Source organism: Fukomys damarensis, unplaced genomic scaffold (assembly GCF_012274545.1).
Source record: "Fukomys damarensis isolate Sample0158 unplaced genomic scaffold, DMR_v1.0_HiC HiC_scaffold_1, whole genome shotgun sequence".
NCBI lineage: Eukaryota > Metazoa > Chordata > Mammalia > Rodentia > Bathyergidae > Fukomys > Fukomys damarensis.
The window spans coordinates 25,436,291-25,454,525 of NW_022900913.1; the positions used below are offsets into that span (position 1 = coordinate 25,436,291).

At 35.7% G+C, this 18,235-nt stretch overlaps 1 long non-coding RNA gene across 2 annotated transcripts in view; it reads left to right on the top strand.

Moving 5' to 3' along the window:
• Positions 1-17,994, top strand: part of LOC104849111 — an 83,963-nt gene extending 65,969 nt beyond the window's left edge. For both annotated transcript variants that reach the window (XR_776647.1, XR_776645.1), the window contains exon 3: positions 17,883-17,994. This is a non-coding gene — a long non-coding RNA (uncharacterized LOC104849111). The remainder of the gene's footprint in view (positions 1-17,882) is intronic.
• Positions 17,995-18,235: the final 241 nt, after the last annotated feature.

Consider the following 18,235-nt stretch of genomic DNA (forward strand, 5'->3'; position numbering starts at 1 on the left):
TGACATTGTCATTTAATTGCAGAAAGTGTCTGATTTGTTTAAGTTCCTCTGTGATGCATTGGTTGTTGAGGAGGGTGTTGTTTAATTTCCATGTGTTTATGAAGTTTTTGTGGTTTCTTTTGCTATTGATCTCCATTTTCATTGCACTATGATCTTCAATTCCTTTACATTCACTTAAACATGTTCTATGATCAAGTGTGTGATCTATTGGGGAATTACCTGTATGCAGCTGAAATGAACCTGTATTCTTATTTTTGGGTGTAGAACACTCTGTAAACATCTGTTAAGTCCATTTGTTCAAGAATTTGGATGAGTTCTTGTATTTCATTATTGATTTTTTGTCTAGTTGATGTATTTGTTTGTGATAGTGGGGTGTTGAGATTCCCCACCATTATTATGTTCATGATTATTTAATGTTTCATGTCCATTAATATTTGTTTAAATAGGTGCACTAACATTTAGTGCATATATACATATGATTGCTGTCTCTTCCTCTTGAATTGTTCCCTTTACAAGGATGTAGTGACATTTCTTGTCTCTCTTAATTAATCTTGATTTGAAATCCATATTGTCTGCAAATGGAATAGCTACTCCTGCTTTTTTTCTGGTTCCTGTCTCATGGAGTATTTTTCTAATGTTTAACTTTCGGTTTATGAGTTTCTTTTTGAATTGTGTTTTGTGTATGCAGTGTATTGTTGGATCTTGATTCTTGACCCCTTCTATCAGTCTATTTCTTTTGATTGGTGAATTGAGCCCATTAACATTGATGGTTATAACTGATATGTATTGACCTATCTTTGTCATGACTTTTTCCTTTTATTGGATTCTCCCCCTTTGCATTTAATTTCTTGTCCTGCCTAATGGATTCATTCTGCTGGGCTTCCTAGGGTTGTGATCCTCATTGTCATTTCCTAGGATAGTGTTTAAATAGTTTTGGATTGCTAGCTTTGTATTCCCGAAATTCCTCTGGTGTTCTTTGTTGTGGAACTATCTTATTTCTCCATCAATTTTGAAAGATAGTTTTGCAGGGTACATCAATGTGGGTTGGAGGTTGTTTTCTTTTAGGGCTTGAAATACTTCAATCCAGGCTCTTCTTGTCTTGAGGGCATGTGTTGAGAAGTCTGCTGTGATTCTGATGGGTTTTCCTGCTTGTAGAATTTTAGTATTCTGTTGGGTTTCTGAAATCTTAGCTATTATATGCCTAGGTGTAGATGTTTTTTTAATCATGGCTAGTTGGAGTCCTATATGCCTCACTTATCTGTATGTGAAGTTCTTTTCCCCTACTTGGGAAGTTTTCTGCCATTACTTCTGTGAACAAGTTTTTTAAAATGTCATTTGCACTTTCTCCTGTTTCTTCTTTGACTCCTATTAGTCTTATGTTATTTTTCTTTGTGTCATCTTGGAGCTGCTGTATCAATTTCTTGTGGTCCCTTACTATTTTTTATATTTTTATTTTATATATTTTATTTTTTAGTCCATATTTTTATTTTATATTAAGTTATTGGTACATTTAAGGTAAATAATGCAGTTGCCCCTTACTATTTATTTATTTATTTTTTTGCTTTTTAGAGACAGGGTCTCACTATGTAGTTGAGAATGACCTGGAACTCACTGTGTAGCCCAGGCTGGTCTTGAACTCACAGTGATCCTCCTGCCTCAGCCTCCCTAGTGCTGGGATTACAGGCATGTGCCACCATGCCCAGCTGCCCCTTACTATTTTTAAGAGATCTCTCTTTTCATGTTTTCTAACTGCAATTCTGTCTTGTGTATCTAATATTCTGTCATCATAATGGCTCATTCTTTTGTGCAAACTTTCAATGTAGTTTTTAATCTCCTGGATATCTGTTTGCATCTGATTTATGGATTTCACTTGTTTTATGTGCTGGGATTCCATCATGTTCCTCAGTGTCTCTATTTTTTTAAAAACACTCTGTGTCTGCTCTAGAATAATTAATCATATCTTTCATTATGGACACAATCTCTGTTGTTATCTAAGAAATTATTTCTGATTTCACTTTTTTCAGATCCTCTTTTGTTGCCAGTTCAGGGAGTCCAGGTGGTTGAGTATCAGATTGTTCCATCTCATTGCCATTTAGGGTTGCCTTAGGTGATCTGGAAGTCTAGTTTTGAGACTTGTTTATGTGTCCTCTCATTTCAACAGAAGCAGGCTGCCACACCTTTGTTGAGGTGACTTTTTGCTCACCCAATGCCCTTTAATTCTCAGCAAGCCACTTAGAGACCTTTCTTCTGCTGCTCACTATTACACCAATTTCTGGGTTCAGAATGGTGGCCTTCTGAATTCCTGCACTGCCGTGTTGTCTGGGTAGGGTTCTGGTTGGAGCCTGTGCACACTTGGGATATCTGGCCATGCTTCTGGCTGGGCTATGCCCACCTGTACAGCTGTTGTCTGGGAGGGCCTTTAGCTGGAAGCTGTGCACCCAACTTGCTGGTGTTTGAGTGGGCTTCTGGCTGGGGTCTGTATGCACTTACCAATGGTATCTGGGTGGACCTCTGACTGTTGCTTGTGTGAGACCTGCACACTCCCGCAGCTCTGGTCCATGTGGGCTTCTAGTTGGGATCTGTGTGAGCTTACTGATAGCAACTTGGTAGGCCTCTTGATAATAAATATTAACTACAGAAGTTCAGTAACAGATTTAAATTGGCAGAAAAAGAATCAGTAAATTCAGAGATAGTTAATATATGAAGAGAGTTCAGTTAATATCCAGTAGAAAGAGCAGAAAAAAATATAGAACAAAATTAATTGAACAGAGCATCATATACCTGTGAGATACTATCTCTCATATCAACATGGAATTTTAGAAAAATAGAGAAAGAGACTAAATAATACATTAAGAATGGCCTTAAAATTCCTAAGTGTGATTTAAAAAACCTCATGAAAATTTTAATCCAAGAAACTTGGTGAAATTTTAGTATTATACACAAAATGACAGAAATACCTAAATTCATTAATAAAATCATTAAAAGACAAAGGACAGATAGCAATCTTGACAACAGCAAGAGAGAAACAATTCATATTAAATTTGTCTTCCATAAGATTAACAAGGGATTTATCATCAGAAGCCATGGAGTTTATAAGGCAATGGAATGACATATTGAAAGAAATGAAAGAAAATTACTGTCAGGGAAGAATTCTATATACAGCAAAACTATTGTTAATAATGGGGATATAAAGACATTTCAATAAAGGTGCTCTAATTTTTCATTAGCAGACTTGCCATTCTAGAAAAACTAGTGAAAATTCTTACTTAAATTAAAGGACACTAGCCTGTGAGTAAAAAACATGAAAGAAGAGAAAACACAAGTAATAAAAATAAGCATAAAGGGCAGCTTAAATGTATTTTTGTCTATAGTTCTTTTCTTCTATCTGATTTAAAAAGAAAACTGTATAAGCAATATAAATGTCCTGCAATTTACAATGGTTTTAACTTCTGTTAAACACATTGTATCTTGAAAAGAATATAAATTTAATATATTTAATGCATCTAAACTACTAAACATTTTAGCTTGGCAACAAAACAGACTGTGATGTACTAGTTATTTGTTCTTGTGATTGTATGCCATGAGTAACTGCTGTTGTCCAACACTGCAAGAGAGTATCATACCACTTATTGCTAGCACAGAAAGAGATATAAACTCAAAATATGAAGTTTGCTTTCTACTGAATACATCTCACTTTTGCAATAATGTAAAATTAAAATTTGTAAGTTGAAACATCATAAGTCTGAGACTTGCTATAGTTAGGAAGTTGCTTTAGTGGGCCTATATAATGATTTAATTCAATTGGCAATAATAGCACAGAGAAAGGGGAAGAACTGGAGATATACTTTGGAGTAAAGTTTTTGTATTTTATTGAAATTAAATGTATTAAACTGAGTTAGATTTACATTAAGATGTAATGTTAACCTCTTAGACAACAACTAAGAGCATTAAAATAGCACATTCAAAACATATTTGACACAAAAGAAGGGAGCAATAGAAGCACTGAGGAACAAAAAATATATATGACATTTAGAAAACAAAGCAGAATGACAGACGTAAAAGTACCTTATTAGTAATTAAATATAAATGGACTTACTGCTCCAGTCAAAAAGCATAAATTGATAGAATTGATTAAAAAATCCAATGACATAGACATTTTACAAGAGACACACTTTAGATTCAAGTTACAAATAAGTTGAAAGTAAAAGAATGGTTATATATGTACTACGAAAATGATAACTAAAAGTGAGCTGGCCTGCTACACTTATATCAGGAATTTTAAATTGAAATGGTTTCTGGATACAGATGATATTTAGTAAGGACAGAGGATAAATTCATAGCAAATACAAATAATCATAAATATCAGTAAACAAGAGAGTCACAAAATACATGAAAGAAAAAACTGACAAAATTGAGGAGGAAATGGTTTAATAGTTGAAGGCTTTAATATCCCACTTTCATTAATGGATAAAACAATGAAATAGATCACAAGAAAACAGAAGACTTGAAAAACAATGTAATCCACTGAATCTATAGAATACACAGTAGCAGGAGAACCTAGACTTTCCATAAATATATATGGATCATTTGCCAGAATATGCCATATGTTAAGACATTAAAGAAGCCTAAATATTTTTAAAATTTAAATCACACAAAATATATTCTTTGGATGCAACACAAAGAAATTTGAAAAACTTACAAGTGTGTGGAAATAAAAAAAGATCTAAGCAAGTAGATTGAAATCTCATGTTAATGGATTCTAGGACTTAATTTTGTTATGTTAACATAGATTAACAAAGCTGTTAAAATAGTTCCTTAAATATAGCAGTTTTCAATATTAATATATCTAATAAGAGTTTCAAAATGTTTAAAGTAAAATTGATGGAACTGAAATAAAAGGACATAACCATAAATTATCTAGTAATTGGAAACCAATATTCTTCTAAATAATTCACAACTCAAACAATAATTAGAAGCAAAATTATAAATGGAACATATATAAATTTATGGGTTTCAGATAAAGGAATTTTTAGTGGTAACTTTGTAGGAGTAAAATGCCTATAATAGAACAGAAGAAATATTTCAAAAGCAATCACTTCTACTTTTACCTTGAGAAATTAGAAAAAGATGGGCTGGGGGTTTAGCTCAGTGGTTCCGTTGCTTGTCTCACAAGCACAAGTTCAATCCTCAGTGCCAAAAAAAACCCCAAAACAAAAACAAAAACAAAAACAAAAAACAAAAAAGGAATTGGCTAAAGAATAGTGTATTAAGTGCAAAGTGAGCAGAAGAAAAGCAATTAATACAGAGAAGTACTACATTCAACAAAACTTGAAAAACATAAATGAACTCCACAGCTGTTTTTTCTAAATTGTGTGAAGATTTATAAAAACAATTAAAAACTATCACAACTGATCAGAGTGAAAAAGAGGAATGATACACATTACCAATATTAAGGAGGAATATGAAGGAGATGATACTACTACAGATCCTACAGATAATATAGGATAGTAAGGGATATTATGAATAACTCTGTCCTGATAATATAACAATATAGATGAAATGAAAAATTCTTTTAAAGCACCATCTATTAAGGTTAACTGATAGAGAAAGTGGGAAGGGTAGGGGAAAGGTAATAAGGCAAAAGAAAAAAAATAAGAGAAAATGAAAAAATGGAAATAAAGTGTTTGTAAATGGGGAGGGGAGGAGTGGGTGAAGGGAGGGCAGGGACAAGGGGAAAAATGAGAACTAAGACCTGTCATGTAAAGACCTATCATTACATGAGGAATGTAACTGTACGGTATACCTAAAATGTACCAATAAACTCAATGAAGAAGAAAAAAGGTTAACTGAGAAGATAACCATAATAGACTTGTCTACTAAATAAAATTGAATTTGTAATTAAAACCTTCCTGCAAAGAAAAAAACACCTGGTTCAGATAGCTTTACTGAAAAATTCTACCAAATACTTAAAGTCTTTTATTTCTTTCTCTTGATATTAAATCTGTGCCAGAAAATTAAAGAAGACAAAATCCTTTTCAGGTCATTCTATGAGTTGATCATTATTTTATACAAAGCAAAAAACTTAGAAGAAAACAGCAGACCACTATTCCTAATGAACATGAAAATTCTTAATGAAATTTAGTAAATCAAATACAGTAATACATTAAAAGGATGACATATCAAAATCAAGTAAGGTTTATTCCTGGAATATAGGCTTTAATATTTGAAAATTGTTCTCTTTAACCAGATTTCTTGGTGTTTTTACTGATATGAAAGGAATCTTTCTTTATGTGATGAAGGTTTTTATAAACAATCTACAGCTAATTTAAATTTTAATGGTGAAAGTCTAAATGTTTGTTCTGCTTCTTCTATTCCACATTCAATAAAACAAGAGAAAGAGCCGGGTGTAGTGGCACACACCTGTAATCCCAGCACTCAGGAGGCTGAGGCAGGAGGATTGCTGTGAGTTTAAGACCAGCCTAGGCTACATAGTGAGTTCCAGGTCAGTCTCAACTACACAGTGAGGTCCTGTCTTAGAACACCAAAACAAACAAATAAACAAACAAAACAACAGAAAAACAAGAGAAAGAAATAAAAGAAATGTACATTAAAAGAAAGAGGAAGCAAAAGTGACAATGTACAGATTATATGGTCATTGAAGTACAAAATTCTATGGAATCTGCAGAAACTTTTGAAACTATTAAGTTTAATAAGGTTGCAAGATATAAATACATATGCCCAAATCAATTTTTATCTATATTTTAACAAAAAATAAAAAATTGAAATAAATACAATTTTTACCTTCAGAAAAATATGAAAAACACACTGAGAAATGAAAAGTTAAAGATTCTCAATAATTTAATATTTGAAAAAAAATAATATTTGATATTTCACAAAGTTTTAAGAGTAGTTTTACTACTTGGGGAAACAGTGGCAAAATAATTCTAATAAACCTGACACATTTTATGTTTTAATTTTAAGTTATCTCTTGATAGCCCTTAATGGGGGAGGGAGTACACAATAATCTTTTCAGTACTTACCATCTGTACAAGTCCTATTTCAGCTCTAATAATGGCTATTCTAGTGCTCATCAAATAGTAAATGTTCATAAAAAATCTGAGTGAATAAGTATGTTTAAATGTGTCTGTATGATCAGTCTTACCATTATCAGTAGATCAACAGATGTATTTTATTGGGCTACCTATTATTAAATGTATATGTTTTATGCTGAAAACATTAATGTACTTTAATTTAAAACAATTTCTTATAAATGTAACATATCTACATATAAATAACCAGATAGCTTGTTCTTAATTTAATCCTTACTACAGATAGTCCAAATTCCAAGTATAAAACAATATCACCAAATATAAATTACTTTTGAAAAAAAAGTCAGAGGGAAGGGATTTTAGCTCAGTGGTTCTGCTGATTGCCTTGCAAAGTGCAACATCCCAAGTTCGATCCCTGGTACAAAATAAAAAAAAAAAGTCGAAGAAATTGTAAATTTTTCCAGTGATTGAGTTTTATTTTTAAAATATTAACAACAATAATAATAATACTTAAAAAAACTGGCTTCAACTTCATTTCTTGTATGCTTTAAAAAATGAATCTCATTCTATTAAAGTGCTTCCTCATCATTTGATTAATTCCTGAGCATATTGAATATAAATTAATTTTAACATAAATTTTTTTAGCTTTACTTGAGTTTATTGGTACATTTTAGAGATACAGTACAGTTACATTCATTGCTGGGATCTTGTACCTTTACATGACAGGTCTTGGTTCTCATTTTTTCCCCTTGTCCCTGCCTTCCCTTCACCCCCTCCTCCCCTCCCCATCTACAACACTTTATTTCCATCTTTTCATTATCTCACATTTTTTTCTTTTCCCTATTACCTTTCCCCTACCCATCCCACCTTCGCTAGAGCTTTAGCCCCTTCCTTCCCATTTTACAATGTCAATAACCTTATTAGGATCTTATGTATTATTGCAGTTTATTTACACCAGAGAAACTTCAGAATTTACACATGTGTGATATATTTATTCCACTTAGGAGTATATCTTCAATATGTATCCATTTTCCTATGAATGAATCTATTGTCTCGTTCTTTATGGCTGAGTAATATTCCATTTTATAGAAAAACCACATCTTCTTTATCCAGTTTGCAACTGATGGGCAAATAGGCTTTTTCCAAGTTTTAGCTATTACAAACTGCCACTATAAACATGGGTGCACATACATCACTGTGATATGATTCTTTTATTTCTTTTGGAAAGATACCCAGAAGAGGGATGGCTGGGTCAAATGGAACCTCCAGTCCAAGCTCTTTGAAGTATCTTCATATTGATTTCCATAGTGGTTGCACCAGTCTGCACTCCCACCAACAATGGAAAAGCATTCCTTTCTCCCCAGAACCCTGCCAACATTTCTTATTGTATGGTTTCTTGATAGTAGCCATTCTTTGTGGGGTGAGGTGGAATCTCAGTGTTGTTTTCATCTACATCTCTCGAATGACCAGTGATGTGGAACATTTTTTCATATATGTACTTGATGTTTTTACTTCTTTGTCTGAGAAATGTCCGTTCATTTCTGATGCCCATTTTATAATTGGGACTTTATATTTGGGAGGTCTGATTGTTTTGAGTTCTTTATTATTTTATTTTATTTTTAATTTTTTTGGTACTGGGGATTGAACTTGGGTCCTTGAACTTGCAAGGCAGGCCACCGAACCACTGAGCTAAATCCCCAGACCTTGAGTTCTTTATATATTCTAGATAATAGTCCTTTGTCTGAAGAGCAGCTGGTAAAAACTTTTCCCACATTGTAGGTTGTCTCTTTGTTCTGCTGATGGTTTCTTTTGCAGTACAGAAGCTTTTTAATAAGATGAGATCCCAGTTGTTGATTCTTTCTGCTAGTTCCCATGCTACTGAGGATTTGTTCATAAAGTCTTTTCCTATGTCAATGTCTTGCAGAGTTCTGCCTAACTTACCTTCCAGCAAGTTTAATGTTTCTGTTTTAATATTTAGATCTTTAATCCACTTGGATTTTAATTTAGTGCATGGTGAGAGACAAAGGTCTAGTTTTAATCTTTTGCAGGTTGAGATCCAGTTTTTCCAACACCATTTATTAAAGAGGCTATCTTTCCTCCACTGAGGATGGTCAGCTCCTTTGTCAAAGATGAGATAGTTGAGTACATCTGGATTTGTTTTTGTGTCTTTCAGTCTGTTCCATTGATCCTCTGGCCTGTTTCTCTGCCAGTACCATGCTGTTTTATCACAGTGGCTTTGTAGTATAGTTTCATATTGGGAATCGTTATACCCACTGCCATGTGTCTGTTGCCTAGGATGGATTTTGCTATTCTAGGTCTCTTATGATTCCAAATGAAATTTTGTATTCTTCTTTCTAGTTCTGTGAAATATAGTGTTGGAATTTCAATTGGCATTGCATTGAATCTGTATAGCAGTTTTGGTAGTATGGCCATTTTCACTATGTTGATTCTTCGTACCTAGGAGCAGGGGATATCTTCCCATTTTTTTAATATCTTCTTCAATTTCTTTTTTTCAGAGTGCTATAGTTTTCAGTGTAGAGGTCTTTTCCTTCTTCTGTTAGATTGATTCCTAGATATTTCATTTTTTTGGATGCTATTGTAAAGGGAATTGCTTCCCTAATTTCTCTCTCAGTGAGTCTGTTATTTGTGTACAAGAAAGCTATTGATTTTTGGCTGTTCACCTTGTGTCCAGCTACTCTACTGAATCTGTCAATTAAGTCTAGAAGTCTTTTGGTGGAATTTTTTGGGTCTTCATTGTAGAGTATCATATCATCAGCAAATAATGACAATTTAACTTCTTCCTTTCCTGTCTTTATTGCTTTAATTTCTTTCTTATGTCTAATTGCTGTGTCTAATGTTTCCAGAACTATATTGAAGAGGACTGGTGATAGTGGGCATCCTTGTCTTGTTCCTGATTTTAACGTGAAAGTTTTCAGTTTTTGGCCATTTAATATGATGTTGGGTGTTGGTTATTCATAGATAGCCTTTATTAAGTTGAGATATAGACCATCTATTCCAATTTTTTGGAGGGTTTTTATCATGAATTTGTGTTGAATTTTATCAAATGTTTTTTCTGCATCTGTTGAGACGATCATATGGTTTTTGTCCTTGACTTTGTTAATATAATGTATTACATTTATTGACTTACATATGTTGAACCACCCTTGCATTCGTAGAATAAATCTGACTTGGTCAGGTTGTATGATCTTCTTGATAATCCTCTGTATTCTGTTTGCTAGTATCTTATTGAGCATTTTTGTTCCTGGCACATGGAGAATTGTTTTCCATCCTTTCAATTTCAGTCTTTGGGTTTCCCTTTGCACTAGGTGTGTTTCTTGCATACAACATATTGGATTTTGCTTCTTAATCCATTCTGCCAGTCTATTTCTCTTGATTGGTGAATTGAGGCCATTAACACTAATGGTTATAACTGATATATTCTGACTTATTATTGTCATGTTATTGTCCTTTTGTTGACTCTTTTTACTTTTTCTCCCCTCTCCTTTTAGTTTCTTGTCTTGCCTATTTGATTTGGTCTATTGGGCCTTATGGTATTGTGACCTTCATTGTCCTTTTCTAGGTCACTGTTTAGAATTCCTTGTAGTGCTAGTTTGGTGTTCATGAAGTTTCTCAGGTGTTCTTTGTTGTGGAAGTATCTTATTTTGCTGTCTGTTTTGAAAGAGAGTTTTTCAGGATACATCAGTCTAGGTTGGAGGTTGTTTTCTTTTAGGACTTGAAATCACTCATTCCAGGCTCTCCTTGACCTAAGAGTTTGTGTTGAGAAGTCTGCTGTGATTCTGATGGGCTTTCCTTTGCATGTGATTTGTTTCTTTTCTCTTACTGCTTGTAGTATTTCATTCTTCTGTTGGATTTCTGGGATCTTGATTATTATATGTCTAGGTGTAGATTTTTTTTTGATCGTGACTAGTTGGAGTTCTATATGCCTTGCTTATCTGTATGTCTAATTCTTCCCTTCTGTTTGGGAAGTTTTCTGTCATTAATTCTGTAAAGAGCTTTTTAAAGTCATTTTTGTTTTCTCCTGTATTTCATGGATTCCTATCAGTCTTTTGTTATTTTTCTTTGCATTGTCTAGAAGTTGTTGGATTGATTTCTCATGATCTCTTACTGTTTTTGAGAGACCTCTTTTTTCACTGTCACTGACCGCAATCTTATCTTCTATATCTGAAATTCTATCTTCTCAATCTTTTATTCTGTTGCGTACACTTCCAATAGAGTTTTTAATCTCCTGGATAACTGTTTGAATCTGTTTTATGGATTCCATTTCTTTCCTTTGTTGAGCATTCATTGTTTCCATTACTTTCTTATGCTGTGCCTTCATGACTTCTATCAAGCTCATCTATTTTTTCGTCAGTTTCTTTTATAGAGTCTCAAATCATGACTTCCATTTTGGTCACCATCTCTATGGTTAACTGGGAAATTATTTCTGATTTGAATTTTTCTAGAGCCTGATTGATCTGTTTTATTACCTCCTGTCTTATGAGTACAGGGTGTCCTGCTGGTTCACTATCAGCCTTTTCATCATCATTTGCCCTACTATTTGTCATTAGTGAACTGGAAGTCTGTCTTTGTGTCTTGCTTAGGTGTTTTCTCATTTTTATTTTTGTTCTTGGGTTGTTCTTGGTTTAATTTCTGAGTTATTACTTAAATCTTCCTGATATAGTTGCATTTTAGCTTTTGAGTCTCTTATGACTCATAGACATCCTCATTTTCATAATATTTGAGAAAACAACTCTAAATCAATCACAATCCTTTATCCCAATTGTTACATTCAGCAGCCCAATCGGATCAAGCACAGCTTGCAAATTGACCACTCATGGTAGTCATTAATCCATCATCTTTAAACCATGTGAATTAAATTAATATCAAGAAGCAGCCCAAAATATGTCTGCAGTGAATACGCTTTTCAAAAATAGCATCTTTACCATTTAGGATGGGGGCTTAGACTGAGTTAGAGTGAGAGGAGTAGATAAGTGAAAGAATTGGGGAAGGTTTCAAGTGAAGCCAGAGGACATAGAATGACCATACTATCTTTACGAAACTATTAACTTCAAATGGGATAGACGGAGTGCAGGAATAAGGACAAGAACATATCCACTTAGCAGTAACAGGGCTCGCCTTCCCTTGAAGCTACGGAGCCATGAGTGAGTTAAAATGACAGGAGAAAAGAATATAAAGCAAAAAAGAATAAATGATAAAAGAGGAAGTCTGAGTTAGGACAGGATTAGGAATCAAAAGGGAGATGAGCAAGAGACAAAAGGGTGGAGCAAGAGACTGAGTTGGAGAGAGAGGACAGATGAAAGAAATTGCAGGGTGGAATGAGGAAAAAAAAAAGAATTTGAAGGGTCTCTTTCAGACTATGTCTCTGTTCTCATATTATACCACGTGTACAGCCATGTGCAGAACAAAATGCCCTGATCTCAGCTAGCCAATGGCAGGTCCGCTTGACTCAGACTGACCTCAGTCCACAAGGCCTAAATTGAGTTTTCCAACCCATGGGGTTGAACTCCACTCAGTTCTATTACAGGTTTCCCCTCCCCTTTCTTTAAAGATGTTCAAAGTTGGGAGCTCAGAAAAATACCCTTCATGACCAACTGCTGCTGCAGAGTGGGTCCAAGGATTGGCCCAATCAGGAGGCGTGAGAACAGGGTGGGGGGAGCAGGTCATGGGGGTGTTTCAAGGGTAGCCACATGGCTACCTTCCTTACAGGATCTGGTGGCACACTATTGGGGAGGTTGCGGGCCCACTGGTTGGGCCTGAGCAGGCGGCCGGGTAGACCTCCTCCCAGTTCTTCCTTACTGGATCTGGTGGCACACAGTCAGCGATGTCCTAACATAAATTTTAACATTAACTATTTTGAGATTTGAACAGTATAATCAAGCAGGAACCACTTCTCTCCTTTTTTAAATTATTGTGTTGGCTTCTTTAACTAAATAGACTGAATGGACCTTGATTGCTTGTATACTTCCTTTTTTTTTTTTGTAGCAGAGATAACTACTGAATGTTCGGAAAGTGTTTGCAGAGTCATGCCTCATGGAAAAAAAAATCAATGTTAAAACATAAACCCTAACTCAGATATTTAATTTACAGCCTCTTGGAACATTGTGTCTCAAATAGTAGGTCACGACACATTGGATGAAGAGATCAATTTTACAGCCAAGACTAGCATTTAAAAAAAGCAGAAAACATTAGAGTGTGTTACATGTAGTAAAGGTATTATGTTATGAGGTTGTGCATACGTGTGTGAGTGTGTGTGCGTGTGTGTGTGTTGTGTTATATGGGCTATCATTCAAAAAGGGCAAAAGCTCTGTACTAGTACTTCTTTCAGTGGTGTGTATACAGCAAATATTTTAGTTCAGACCAAAGGCAATAAACTAATACTTTTCAATGTATATTTACTGGATATTGCTCAAGTGGTGCTGTTTTAGGTGGGTATCCTGGAAGGGCTAATGTAAAGAGACTTGAGAAATATTGTAATCTCACTGCAGAGCTATCAGTGTACTATGGCATTCACACCTTGGTGAACAAAAATCCCCAATGAAGCAATAGGCAAAACAGGCAATATAGAGCTTGACTAAAATGAATAACTGATTTAATTTGTCTATCCTCATCTGACCATTTGTTTCATGCAGCAAAGATACTCCCACAGAAAACCTGACATTCCACAGAATTTCCTTTTGCATTCTAAACAGTACTTGAGTTTCATTATTTTTTCTCTTAGATCTGCAGGAGGCATCCATTCCAATTTTGCTGGACTCATTTATAAAACAATGTGCTACGTATGAGTGATAGGAAAAAATAATTCTATATTTGGAATAATTCATCTCAATCTTCCTGCCAACTCATGTTGACTTGCGGGAAAATACTAAAGATTTGGAGAGAGGGCCGGAGATTTAGCTCAGCAGTTCGGTGGCCTGCTTTGCAAGCACAAGGACCCGAGTTCAAACCCCGTCAAAAAAAAAAAAAAAAAAAAAAAAAAAAAAAAAAAAAAAAGTTGGAGAGAGACCTAGGAATCTGCCTTTAAGGGGATAATTCATTCCTGGTCTTTGATTCCTGAGTTCCTGCCCTTTGTCAAAGCAGAGAAAACACTCCTGGGTGCTCTGGACACCCAAAGTTTGCTCCATGTGTGAGCTCGTACTTCTCATTAACCTTCAAAAAGCCTTGAGAGATCCTTTTTTCAGGCCGTGCAACACACAAAATATGTCTTCTGAACCTTTGTCTTTCTTTGTCAAGTCCTTCTTAGTCACACTAGCCACCCCATCTCTGAAATTCAGTATCTTCATTGGCCCACTTGGGTCTTCCAGGAACTCTGTTGAAAGTTCCCTATAACCTACTCTTCTTTACCATATCAGGCTACCTAGAGACCTTTCTGTTCTATGAAAACTGACTTGTCTGTCATTATGTTTAGCCATCAGTTTTCTCCTAGATGATACATGGTTGATTTTCTGGATAAATGAAGCTTTAGTGAATGTGCTAATCAATAATAATAAGTTTGATCATTCCAGTGGTACCACTTAAATTATTTGTGCTTTTATCTACTAATATTAATATTCACTGGTTTTTCAACACAGTGAACTACAGTTGTCCCTATCATTAGAGGTGGAAGAAAATAAGTGAGAACTTCATGGAAGGCTACAGGGAATATTGATGATAAAATGGAAAGTGAGTGCTCCCTGATAGTCTCTCTTTAGGAAACTTATTTTCTCAGCTGATAGTTGAACCTCAGAAATCACTCCAGAGATAGCTTGATGTAGCTGAGACAAGCGGCATGAAGCCTATTGCCCACTTTGTGAAGAGCCCACTTTGTAATGTCTCCTCATGCGTTAGTTTTTTGTCAGTGACAAAGAACTTGAGCTAATCAATTTAAAGGAGGAAAGGTTTATTTTGGCTCATGATTTTATAGGTTTTAGTCCATGGAAAATTGGTTTAATTGCTTTTGATCTGGTGGTAAGATACACAGCACCACAGTGGGGAGCATGTGATGGAGTAAAACTGCTCATTTTATGGCAACCAGGAATCATATAAGTCACCACTGCAGCAGAAGTCTAACCCACGGAAGATTCAGCCATGCCCCTCTGGCTCCTCATCGGGGCCACACTTTTCCACTGGGTGTGTCCAGCCACTAACTCTATATATCTGGACTGATAAGGCAGCCCATTTTGGCAAGATACAGGACTCCTGGAATGAGTGACTGTGACTGAGGAACTCACTGCAACTGGGTAAAACTTTTCTTAGAACTGAATTGCACTCTGAGACTCTTCCTATCTATCTCTCCTTCTTCCCCACAGCTCAGACCTGCATCCAGTCTCAGGATTTTCCATATCTCTTCCAGCCCCCTTCCTTTTTTCTGTGTAAGCATTCTCCCCTATTCTAATGGGTTAAATCCTATCTGGCTAACTGTATTTTAGGGGACTCAAACTAACACCAGTCCTTTCCTATCTCTTACTTTTTTTCATATGTGCTTTGTACTGCCTCTGGGAAGAAAGAGACATATATTCCAGGATAAAGCTAATGATAAGAGCCAGAAATTCTGATTCCTAGACTTTTCATGTGCCACAAGATTTCTCCATTAAATGCAGTGTCTCATGTGAAGATATACCTAGATCATAGGTATCCTTGTGTGTATCCCAATGACAATTTTCAATTGTTGTTCTATCTCTCTATGCTAGTGGTTTCAAATGTTTTGTAAACCATTGACTCCCTTTTTCTGGTTAAATCCTTATTGATCAGTAGGCAACTGTGGAGGCAGGGACAAAGAACAGTGGGATGGCAGGTAGAGTGGCCATGGAGACCTGATGACAACTGCTGGACTTTCTGTTTACTTACCCCTACTCATTGTGGCTAAGATGTCCTTTTCAAAAACTTCTTGGCTGGGCTAAGCATAGTAATAAAAATCCCTACTCAGACCATTGACTTGTAAATATTTCACAGAGAGGCCTCCCTTGTGAAATTTCATGAGGAGAAAGAGTGTCAAACCACAGGGTTCTGCCTTTTAGAATACCTCAGGATGAGCTGGTTTGCTTTTATGTGTTAGTCTGTGATTTTGATCCCTCAAGGGGGGTGATTTGAAGAAGTGTTGGTAGATTTTTTTAAAATTTGAAAATCCGTTGCTCCAAGTCACTGTTACAGAAAGAACTTCATATAGAATATAGCTCTTCTATAAGTTGTGGCCATGTCTGTGGGTATCTAGAATGAGTGCACTGGGACACAATTCCTGCCACTTGATTTACCCTGGTGTGGTTACTCTGACCAACAATGAACTATCCAGTCCAGCCCTTTTATGTCACATATTCATTCATGCATTTAAACATATTTATTCAGCATCTACCATGTGCCAAGCACTGGATAGTTACTACGAATGTCACTATGTCAGTCACCTTTCCATCACAGTGACAAAATACCTGAGAAGAGAAATTTAAAGGAGGAAAGACTTGTTTTGGCTCATGGCATTGGGGGATTGAGTATATATTCACTTGGCTCCTCTGTTTCGGGGCCTGTGGTGAAGCAGACCAACAAGGAAGAGAGGACATGATAGAACAAAGTTGCTCACCTCATGGCAGCCAGGAAGTGGGAGAGGGTTACTTCCTCTGACTAGGCCCCACCCCTTAAACTTTCTATCACCTTCCAATGATGTCATTAGCTACAAACTCATCAAATCATCAGTCCATTGACTGGGATCCCTCATAAGCTAATCACTTCTCAAAAGCTCCACCTTTCTACATTGTTGCACTGTGGGGAAAGCCTTCAATATTCAAACCCTTGGGGGAACACTCCAAATACAAAGTGTAATGTTCTGTTTCTGTCTCCCAAAGCTATGTTCCTCTCAGTCACATTCTTTTTAAAACAGGAAAAATATTATATAATTGCTAAATAGTATAATTTCAGGGGACATAAAGCCCAAGAGAAGAAGGATACCCGTCTACCAGGTAGGGTGGGGGACAAGGAGGGCCAGTGTAGAAAAGCTTTCCTTGAAAGCTTTGGGTATTTGATGCTGAGTGTTTGCTTTTACTATTTGTGCCAGACTCTGTTCCACATTCCTTATGCCCAAGAACTCTATGTCCCATACAACTTTATGAGATATAGACTACTGTCACTCTCATTTTAGAGATGAGGAAACTGACGCACTGAGAGGTTAAGTAACAGATCTGAGGTAGCACATCAGCAATGGACACAGCCCGAGTGCACCACCCTGTGCTAATCTTGCTAATGGCTTTGCATCTTTCCACTTGGTGTTACCAAATTTACCCAGCGAGACTAGAACTCACTGAAATAGAATCAGATTTTCTGATTCCCAGACTAGCATTAAATTCGAACTCTCAAGATCCCAGGATAAGTGTTCATTTTTCTTAGTGGTCTGTCAGAGGCTGATGACTCTCAAAAAAAAAGTAAGACAGTCACTAGAATAGCAGCTTCATGTCCTGTTTAAAAGTGCTCAGGATAGGGAAATATTGTAAACATAAGACTTGCCTTGCATTAAACAAAAATGTACTGTGAGGAAAAGCCTAGTGTGTCTGGGTGAATAGTGAGTTTCTACCACATGCAAGGTATAATAATAATTGGGTTTTCAAAATACTCAGCCAGACTCTGCTGGCTTCTCAAAGATGGAAATGCACAGATAGATAAAAGACTGTGTTCAGGTTTTATTTGAATCATTGCCTCTCTGCTTGTGGTCTTAAAGGCCTTAGTGCTGAAAAGAAATAATACTTCTACCTTCTTCCCAAAGAAAAATTTGCATTTTGATTTTGGCACATTTAGGAAAATAAAATAAAATAAATTACTTTACATTTTTTGAACTTTTTTTTTCCTTCTTTGTAGGAATAAAGCTTACTGCTATGCTGTACGCTAAATAGCATGAACCCCAAGGAAAAGCTGGTTACTGGAGCTACAGTAAATGTGTTTGTGCTTTGCTCAGGAAGAAAAGTCCATCTTCAAGACACTCCAGTTTGGAATGAATTTGTATTAAAGTATAATCACTGAGTTTAATTTGAACTGATTTTTTTTTCATTGAGTTTATTGGTACATTTTAGGTATACAGTACAGTTACATTCATCATCAGGACCTTGTGCCTTTACATGACAGGTCTTGGTCCTTATTTTTTCCCCATATCCCTATATCCTTGCCCTCCCTTTACCACATCTATCCTTCCCTATTTACAAAAACTTTGTTTC